General features: G+C 43.5%; 1 pseudogene; it reads left to right on the plus strand.

Moving 5' to 3' along the window:
- The first annotated feature begins 2987 nt into the window (after positions 1 to 2987).
- On the plus strand, positions 2988 to 6324 carry LOC136484326 (disease resistance protein RGA5-like; annotated as a pseudogene).
- Positions 6325 to 8305: the final 1981 nt, after the last annotated feature.

Consider the following 8305-nt stretch of genomic DNA (forward strand, 5'->3'; position numbering starts at 1 on the left):
CCTGTCGCGCTGCCGGAGAAGCGCGCGACCAAAGGTCTACAGCCACATGCTGTCGACCCACTCCCACTCCCTCAAGCCAACCCCCCCCCCCCCCCCCCCCCCTGACATTGCATGCATGCATGCTGATGGAAGAAAAAATAAAACATTTTATTTAAATATCTATAACTTTTGAATGATATATCCGTTTTAAATTTTGTTTGCACCGGTATATTGCGAACAAAACTAGAGCCCACTTGTCTATGTTTCGAAGAATTTTATTTTAGTAGCAATTTATGTGCAAAAATGTGCTAGGAGATTTATGAAAAAAGTTGCTACCATGTAATACAAAACTTGCTACTCCAAAAATATACTAAAGTTTTTACATGGTATACACATTAAATGTTACCATGGGAGTATAATAAATTTATTATATAGTATTTACATAAAGGTACTAAAACCCCTAAAGGAAATAGCGGACCAAAACAAGACAAGCTGCAACGTGGAGTGACAAATTATTACAATAAACATTGCATAAGCTGTCAATTAGGGGGCAAGTTATTATACAACACATTACAAAAAAAAAACAGGAAACATGGCTTACTGCCAACTAGAGGCATTTATTAAAAGATGAGGGTAGCGGCACAAAACAAGACAACCTGCAACCTTGGGCAAATTATTAGAACAAGCATTGCATAAGCTCCCAACTAGAGGGGCAAGTTATTACATAACTCACTATATGAGCTGGGAAACATGACTATCTGACAATTGTAGGGACATTTATTAAAAAGTCAAAAATAGCGACAAAAAATAAGACAAGCTGTACCCTTAAAAGCTCTAGTTTGGTTTTGGTGAATTGATGAAACCCTAAGGGCTAACCCTTTGCTCTAAGTGATTATGAGATAGGGCAGCACATTCCAAGTGATGGAGCAAATGATGATGACCGTGATGATAGTGATGGCCATGGAAATGATCAAGTGCTCGGGCTTGGAAAAGATGAAAGAGAAAAATAAAATAGGCTCAAGGTAAAGGTATATGTGATAGGGCCATTTTGTTTTGGTGATCAAGACACCTAGTGGGTGTGATCACAACATTTATGATAGATAGCCGTATTATTAAGATGTGTGAAACTCATATCGAAATACGGTTATCAAAATGCCACTAGATGTTCTAACATATTGCATATGCATTTAGATTCTAGTGAGTCTAATACCCTTGAAAATGTTTGTGAAAATATGCTAACACACGTGCACAAGGTGATATACTTGGTGGTTAGCATATTTGAGCAAGGGTGAAGTGTTTGCGCTTGATTGGAGTGAAAACAGGGGTGTCGGACCAGGCTGACCCTAGGTCCGACGGTCCTCCTACGCGCGCTAACAGAGACCGAGAGCGAGGTCCGGCAGATTTAACCCTCTCTAGACCTTACTGGACTGCGTCAAACCCTCCTTGTGTGGAGTCCGACGGCCAGGTTCGATGCTTTGGTCAGTGCATGGCAGGCGACTGTTGGCGGCACCGGTCGATTTTGTTTGACTGGGACACGTGGCGCTGCGGCAGTGGTCGCCCAGAGCGTCGGACGAGACGATTTATATATGTTTTTTCAATCAGCTCGACGAGACGAATACAACGGTGCAATCCATTCTTCCATTTGAGAATGCTGAAATATCACTAAATCCGACTTGGCCAGTTTTGGGAACTGAGTACGCCGGTTTCGGCTGTGTCAGCCCCGATACGCTGTTTTCTTTGTCTGGGCTTTAAATGAGATGATTCAAATATGCTTTCGGACTATAGAAACTTGACGGCGCAGTCTGTATGCACTTTGGACAATTTTTTGTGTCAACATATCCCCTGTTTTTTAGTAAAGCTTGCATACTAAAACATCTTTAAAGCCAAAATTGACTCATTGTTGTGGTCATCTTCAAAATATCAGCCATGCCTTCTATTTGCAGCTTTGAACTTATCGAGAGTAATGTCGTCAGCTTCTTCCATCGACTCATTGTACAGGCATAAGTTGACCAAATTGCCACCAGCCATAATTATTTATGATCTTGATCGTGAAATTGGACTTGGTACATCCAACATCCAGTCTTTATATTGCTCCAAAACATAATGTAATCACTAAATTCGGTCCCCCAACATGTCCAAATTAGCATCTTGTTGAAGTCATATCATCTCTTGTAACATCCCTTTTACGATATCATGAGACTATATTGGCTTTTAACTTTTCATTTTATTACTTGTTCCAATTCTTTTATCCACATGTTAAGTTCAAAATTAGTGCTTACTGTATCAATTTATGGGGGTAATTTGAAATTATATTTTATTATGGTACATACGTGTAATTTAGATATAAATTTATGGTTACTTTTTATTTTTTAAAATAAAAGATTTAGGAAATGTTATATAAATAGAGTAGATCCAATGGCCATTATTGGTGATGGTGATTAGAGTATATCAAGATGGTTAAAATTGTTGTTGTCGGTACATTGGGCTGCTGTACATACATATTGATCTTTTGAAATCTTATTTGCAATGTACATGGACAATTTCTTCTGTACAAGCAGGTGGACTGACAGGATACACACTGTTTGGTCTCACACGGTTACCGGCCAATTCCCACACCGTCAAAGCACAAGTGGACAGGACTGTGCCGCAGGTAGTTGTCAAGTGTACTAGTGGCGCGGACCCTGAAGTCCTTGATGCCCAAAGGTCCTTGCATAGACTATTCTCTCCCAGCTTATTGGTCAACAATCCTGCTGTTGGTTTGATTTTTATAGTCCCATCAGATCGTCCTGCCGTTGTTTTGATTTTTACTGCCGTCAGATCGTCGTCCTGACTAGGGCAGCGTGTACTGTGCCAGCAACAAGCAGCTGCCAGGGCACAATTTTCAACCAGCTGTCCAGCACCTACCGGTGAGTGAGTCCAAGGCTCCAAGCTCAGGCTCTGTTTTGTTCTGTCCTTATAAGTTGCATCTCACTGCACGCACAGGCACGACATGTGCAGTTGAGCACAAAGCCACAACCACACAGCAATCTTGCCACCTTGTGCTCGATCGCCCAGAGACAGCAGATCCATGGAGGTTGTGATGGGGGCATTGCCGGGCGTCATCAACAAGCTCGGTGACCTCCTCGTTGGAGAGTTCAGCCTGCGCAAGGCAGAGAAGGGGGAGATTAGGTTTCTACAAGTTGAGCTGGAGAGCATGCAAGGTGCCCTCGAGAAGCACTCAAGCACGCCGGCAGACCAGCTAGATGTCCAAGACAAGATCTGGGCTAGGGATTTGAGGGAGCTGTCCTACGACATAGAGGACACTATCGACACGTTCATGGTGCACGGCAAGAGCAGTGAGTTCACCTGGCCGCACAGCTTCAAGGAGTTCATTGGTAGGAGCTATGAGTTGTTTTCGCAGTTCCAGGTTCGCCGTAAGATTGTTACTGAAAACAGAGATATCAAGAGGCGTGTCATTGAGGTGGGCGAGCGGCGTGAAAGATACAAGGTCAACAATGATGTCCATAAGCCTCCTGCAGTTGATCCTCGTTTATTGGCTCGGTATGAGAAAGTGGCAAATCTTGTTGGTATGGATAAGGCACGAGATGAGGTTGTCAAGATTCTGATGGGAGGAGATGAAACGTTCAAAAAGCAAGGTGACATAGTTTCCATAGTTGGATTTGGAGGCCTTGGAAAGACTACTCTTGCAAATGTTGTGTTTGAAAAGATTAGAGCACAATTCGACTGCTCTGTGTTTGTTTCGGTGTCTCGGACTCCTAACATGGATAGATTGTTCAAAGACATGCTATGTCAGCTTTCCAAGACAAGCAATGCAAGCACCAATGTTATTGACAAACTAAGACAGTTCCTTGAGAATAGGAGGTATGAGCACATCACATTATATATATATATATATATATATATATATATATATATATATATATAGAATTTATTTGTCTATCGAGTTTTCCCTTTCTTTTTCATGAAATTGGCATTTTAGCACCAAATATATATAGCGTGGGCTTGGCAAAATACCATTGAAAGTTCTAGTATTTGATAAATCTACTACGCCAGGTCAAGAAAAAAAAAACTAATAACAAATGACCTACATGTCCCAGTTAACTGACATACCAGAGTCAACTACTACTCACGCATTATTTTCATGGTTTCGAGTGGAAAGATAGCAAACATCATCATGTGTCACTTTCTTAGATATATTCTGAAGTGGAGACTCCTGAGCTTCATAGTACTAATCTAGCTATTCCTTTAACAGTTTACAATTTTTTATTTGCTGAACCAGTACCCTAGTAAGTTTAATTTACACATCACATATTTAGGAAAAAATGAACTTTCTACCTAACTTGCTATTGCCATATGCATAGGTACCTCATCATTCTTGATGACATATGGGATATCTCAGTCTGGAAAATGATTAAATGTGCTTTGCCTGAAAACAATGGTAACAAAATTGTCACAACCACCCGAGTTCTCAGTATCGCAGAACAAGTGGGTGGTCCCTATAAGCTGAAATCCCTTTCTGTGGACAACTCTAGAATGTTATTATACAGGAGAATATTTGGCGAGGAAAACAAAGACAATTGTGAAGATGAGAAGTTGGTCAAAATATCGGATGGAATATTGAAAAAATGTGGTGGTGTACCCTTAGCTATCATTACAATTGCTAGCATGCTGGCTAGTAAAGGAAGAAATATATTGATGTGGCACAAGGTGTACAAGTCAATTGGTACCGGACTAGAGACTTGTCTAGATGTGAAGAATATGAGAAGTATTTTGTCATTCAGCTATTATGACTTACCATCCAACTTAAGGACTTGCTTGTTATATTTAAGCGTGTTCCCAGAAGATTATGCAATCGAGAAAGATCGTCTGATATGGATGTGGATAGCTGAAGGTTTTATCCAGTGTAAGAGGAAAGGGGAGAGCCTATTTGAACTTGGAGAGGTTTACTTTAGTGAGCTCATCAACAGAAGTATGATCCAACCAGTGTTTGATGGGTACAATGCCACAAAAAAATATTGCCGTGTACATGATATGATTCTTGACCTTATTTGCTCCCTGTCAAGTGAAGAAAACTTTGTTGCTATATTGAATGACGTGGATCACACATCTCCATCTCCATCTAAAAAGTTATGGAGGCTATCCCTCCAAAACAACATGGTACATCATGCTCCACACTGGGATACTGTGAGCATGCAACAAGTGAGGTCAGTTGTTGCTTTCCCATCAGCTTTTCATCTAATGCCGGCCCTTCCAAGGTTTAGAGTCTTGCGTGTACTGGATTTGGATGGTTGTGATCTTTCACAAGGTGATTACAGTCTTACATACATTGGAAATTTATTTCACTTGAGATACCTTGGACTAAGGCACATGTACACGTATCTCTGAGCTTCCTGAAAAAATAGGAAACATGCGGTTTCTACAAACCTTGGACATAAGGTGCAATGAAGTTTGTAGCTTAATTACCATCGGCTGTTGTTCGGCTAAGTGATTTGATGTGCCTACGCATTAGCAACAGTACAAGAGTGCCAACCGGAACTATTGGGAGCCTGACGTCCCTTGAAGAGCTGTCAACTTTCAGCATCTACAATGACTCCATGGGCAGTTTAAAAGAGCTTGGCCATCTAACAGAGCTAAGGGTGCTGGATATCGTCTGCCAAACTGAACAAGCGGACACCACCGAGAAATCTCTGGTAGAGGTCCTATCCGAGCTGCAGAAAATCCAGAGCCTTGATATCTTGATCTACGGTGGTGATTGCAGCTTGGATGCTTGGGCCGCCCCTCCACGTGTCAGGAGACTGCGACTGGATAGATGCTGGTTCTCTACACTACCTGGTTGGATGAATCCATGTGTTCTTCAAGACCTCTCGTTCCTCTGGATCTCAGTGAGGGTGCTCAAGCAGGAGGATCTTGAAATCCTTGGGACGTTGCCAACGCTCATCTACCTAAATCTGAAGGTGGACCAGGAGAATGTAAGGGTCACTGGGAGATATTGCGCTAGTAAATGAATCCAAGTCAGGATGGACGGCCAGAATACAGCCTTTTGACTCTTTTTTTTTTTGAGCGAAACAGGAGGTGTTTCCTCCTACTTGATTTTTTTGACTCTTACTTCTTGAGATGACAGATTTGTGACTTTAGATTCGTGTACTCGAAAAACAGTTAGGAAATCTGACATGTTGGGGTCGCTTAGTGTCCTTCTGGTCGTCCGCCTCGTGTTGGGGACAAAGCCTTGCGCCCAACGACTGGTAACAGTGGTCCCTATTGTCCAAACCTCGTGGGTGCAGGTACGTGACCACAGTCACAAAAGTTCCTAGTACAGGGTGCGTGGGATGTGCGTCGTCAATTTTAAGTTCCTATTTCGTAGGGGTATACTTCTAGGATGTTTGGTTCGAGAATTCGATCATCATCCCTAGATAATTGGGACTTACCCGAAACTTAGCAATGCATCGTTCATATATACTGTCCACTTGCACTTACCATATACAGATTGTTATTGCAATGGAATTTAACTCGGCTGCCGTGTAGGAGGTCCACTGTGTGGTGGGGTTATCCCACGAAGGAAATATTCTTCCGAGATGCCGGTTGGTGCTTCAAATTGGAGAAACCGGGGCAACCCACTTTGTGTCCTCGACGGACGGCAAGCGAGGGGAGCGTCACGTGGCTGCGTGGAGGAGCTGTGGCGGGCATGGCGTGTGGATTCGCGGCGGCGGCGGCATGGAACGGCGGCGGTCTTGCGGCGGCAGTCGTGGAGGGAGCAGCTGGCGCGCGTGTGGCAAATCCGCAGATGCGGCGGGCGAGCATGCAGCGGATGCGGCCGGTGACCGCGCGGTGGCTGTAGCGAACAGCGAGAGGGCGGGAGCCGGGAGCGTGGATGCCAGGTGCGCGGACACGAAGGCCGAGAGCCGGGAGCACAGAGGCCAGGCGCTGGGAGCGCGAAGGTCGGGCGCGTGGTTGCTGTGGTGAACGGTGAGTGGAGCACAGCCACCCTGCTCCCGTTTCCCTTCCCGGCGTGCTGTTGTACCGCGACTACCACTACTACATAATCGATTTTTAGAGGAGACTTCTAACCATTTGTAGGGACGATTTGGCCAGCCGCCCCTACCGAACCGTCTCTACACATCATACATTTATAGGGGCGGTTCCCAGGTCGTCCCTACAAATCGATTTGTAGGGGCGGCTGGAAACACCATCCGCCCCTACAAACAGATATTTGTAGGGGCGGTTCAATCTAGAACCGCCCATATAGTTCGTTTTCCCGTAAAAAAAATTCAAATTTACAATTCAAAATCGCGTTGCCGAACGTCCCGCGACCAACGTTCCGAACCGCATTCGCGTTGCCGAACGCCCCGCGACCAACGTTCCGAACCGCGTTCGCGTTGCCGAACGCCCCGCGACCACGACTACAAGCACAAGAGTATTCTATAAACTACAATTACAAGTCCAATTCATAAGAATATATACAACCCATTATTAAATATACAAATTTCATACACATTCTTATCAACGTCCTCGAGCTAGCATTTCAGTCTCACGAAGGTGTTGGTACTGAGGATTTGTACCTAACTCAGACTCTCGGTCATGGTAGGCGGCTCTGACGTGTACAATCTGGTCCAATATGAAGTTGCAAAGGTCGCCGACGAGCTCTAAGAGTTGGTCATCCTTGTATGGGTCTCTTTTCATTCCTTTCTCTTCTCTCCACTACAAGAGAACAAGTTTCGATTTAGTATTTGATACCATGTACGAAGTTTTTATACTACGGGTGAAGAGGTTCAAACTTACCCTTAAGGGGTGTCTCCTGTAGGCACCGGTGTTACTCATCATAGAACATATATAGTATCCACAATGTACACTCTCAGGCCTCTGCTTGGGGCACTGTGTGTTTTGCATATGAAAATGTTAAGTAATGCTTTTGACAGCCATGTAACGTAGTACTGAAGAAGTAAGTTACACTTACCGCACATAGTGTTTTTATAGCCAGCTTTTCCTTCTTTGCTGGATCATGCCTTCCATAACGATTAGTGACATAGAACCTAAATGTCCTGTTCGAATTATTTTAGCAAATACAACTTGTTAGTATCCAAAAGTGAACGTTACAAGTATGTATACAAACATATAAGCTGATGAGGATTGTCGATATGTATACGTCTTGAGAATCGATATGAAGTCTTTGTATGTCACCGTGTCCCTATCTAATGAATCAAAGACCCATGCCATGCTCCTCCCGACATCGACGGCTATACAAATCCAGTGGTTGCTGCATGGATTTAATCATAGAACTAGATAAGCTCTTTTGCATCGAATAAAATATATCGAACAAAGCTTTAAGTAT

This window comes from Miscanthus floridulus, chromosome 9, assembly GCF_019320115.1.
Source record: "Miscanthus floridulus cultivar M001 chromosome 9, ASM1932011v1, whole genome shotgun sequence".
Lineage (NCBI taxonomy): Eukaryota > Viridiplantae > Streptophyta > Magnoliopsida > Poales > Poaceae > Miscanthus > Miscanthus floridulus.